At 41.7% G+C, this 1,744-nt stretch overlaps 1 pseudogene; it reads right to left on the bottom strand.

Moving 5' to 3' along the window:
* Window positions 1-399: 399 nt before the first annotated feature.
* Window positions 400-908, bottom strand: LOC103743844 (annotated as a pseudogene).
* Between the last annotated feature and the right edge of the window lie 836 nt (window positions 909-1,744).

Raw genomic sequence — 1,744 nt, 5'->3', positions numbered from 1 at the left:
TGTAAGTTAGAGAACAGACTATTGCTGCTTCTGCTATTTGTCTCTGGAAATAAACAGTGCTGTAGGCTCCGCCCTTCAGTGTGAAAGCAGGACATTAAAAATCACCAGCTCAAAAATTTGAAAACAACTGACACCCAATGTTTTGGAACTGGACATCTTAACTGTGAAGCTATTTAAATCTACCTTCTCCTTCCTTCAATCCTGCCACCTCACAAAAATAAGAACTAAAACAATCCAAACACGATCATTTTTAAGAGCCCTTGAAAGCTTTAAAACTTTAAGAGGAAAGAAAGGAGGAAAAAAAGAAAAAAGAGGAAAGGATGCTGAAAGGGGGAGGGGAAGCCAATGAGTCTTTTATTTGGTGGCAAACAAGTACAGGAAAGGTATTTTTGTAATTGTTTAGTTGTCTGTGTTTTGTGTATCTCTCCTCTGAGCAGAAGGGACTTGGAGGTAGGTCTTTCTGGAGCAAATGAGCATCTGCAGGCTCTATCCTCTTATAATAGTTCTTCTTAGTCTCAATATTATCAAAGCCAAACTTCCTGTAGAAGTAAATTGTTGAGTCATTGCTGATCTGGACATGCAGATACATGCTGTCAAAAGTGCTACCTTTCTTGCAGATGCTCAGGACATGATTTAACATTTTTACTTCCTATTCTGAGTCTTCAGTAAGGTACAAGACACCCTAGTGTCATGACGTAAAGTTTCTTCTGAGTCTGTGAATGATGTGCCCTGCAGCACACTTCACCTATGGCTATATCATTGAAATAGGCAAGTTTTGCTAGCTGGCCAACTTCCAGAACATTCTTGTAGAACTTATCATTATAGTTGACTGGAAAGATGACCTGGTTCAATCTCTTCATGTGTTCAAATTTTCTGGCGTCATCTCCCAGGTCTATCTGGCCTTTCATCTTCCCAGCCTGCTGAGGCCTTCCTTACTGCTGCTACGTACGCTGGCATCCTCACTGACAGGAGCTCTCTGAGCCCTTGGTTTAGGCCACTGGACCCCATGCACAGGCCTCTTGCCGGAAGGAAGGTCACTGAGGGACCAACACTGGTTGTGAAACTGGAACGTGACCCTCAGGCTCCCGAGTCTTTGCCTGTCATGTACCTGTGCCTTTTCTCCACAAGTGCACTCAGGACACTCTGTTCCTGATGTAGCAGCTGCCAGACAACTTGGCGCCCCTGAAAACTCATATTTTACTTGCTATCTTTCCAATAGCTTGCAAGTACTGAGATTTTCTTAAAATATTTCATCATTTTTATTTTATATAGGTGCTTTGCCTACATATAAGTGTACCATGTGTATGCAGTGCCCGAGGGGGGCAGGAGAGACTGTTGGATCCCTGAAACTGGAGGTACAGGTAGTTGTGAGGCCACATGTGGGTGCATGGAACTGAACCCATGACTTCTTCATGAACAACAAGTGCCCTTAACCCCTAAACCATCTCTCTAGTCCCAGCACTGAGAATTTTGTAGGATGCTACCTGCTTCATTTGTATTTTTTGCACTTAAAGCCATCCAGTGACAAATATTCAGAAAGATCTCAACTAATGACTCTTCAAAATCAACCAGTGAAATGTATACCATGAATTTTATTATGTCCAGAATACTAGTTCTTAAACTTAGGAATTCTAAAGGAAAAATGACTCCACACCATTTTCTAGTTTCCCCATTATTTCCACATTAGTATCAGCACCACTGTAGGATCAAACATTAACTTAAGTGACCAAAGTTATGACTCTAA

This window comes from Nannospalax galili, unplaced genomic scaffold (genome assembly GCF_000622305.1).
Source record: "Nannospalax galili isolate Female #2095 unplaced genomic scaffold, S.galili_v1.0 scaffold2, whole genome shotgun sequence".
Classification (NCBI taxonomy): Eukaryota; Metazoa; Chordata; class Mammalia; order Rodentia; family Spalacidae; genus Nannospalax; species Nannospalax galili.
Note: the sequence above shows the minus strand (reverse complement) of the source record. Positions and strands in the feature narration are given on the sequence as shown.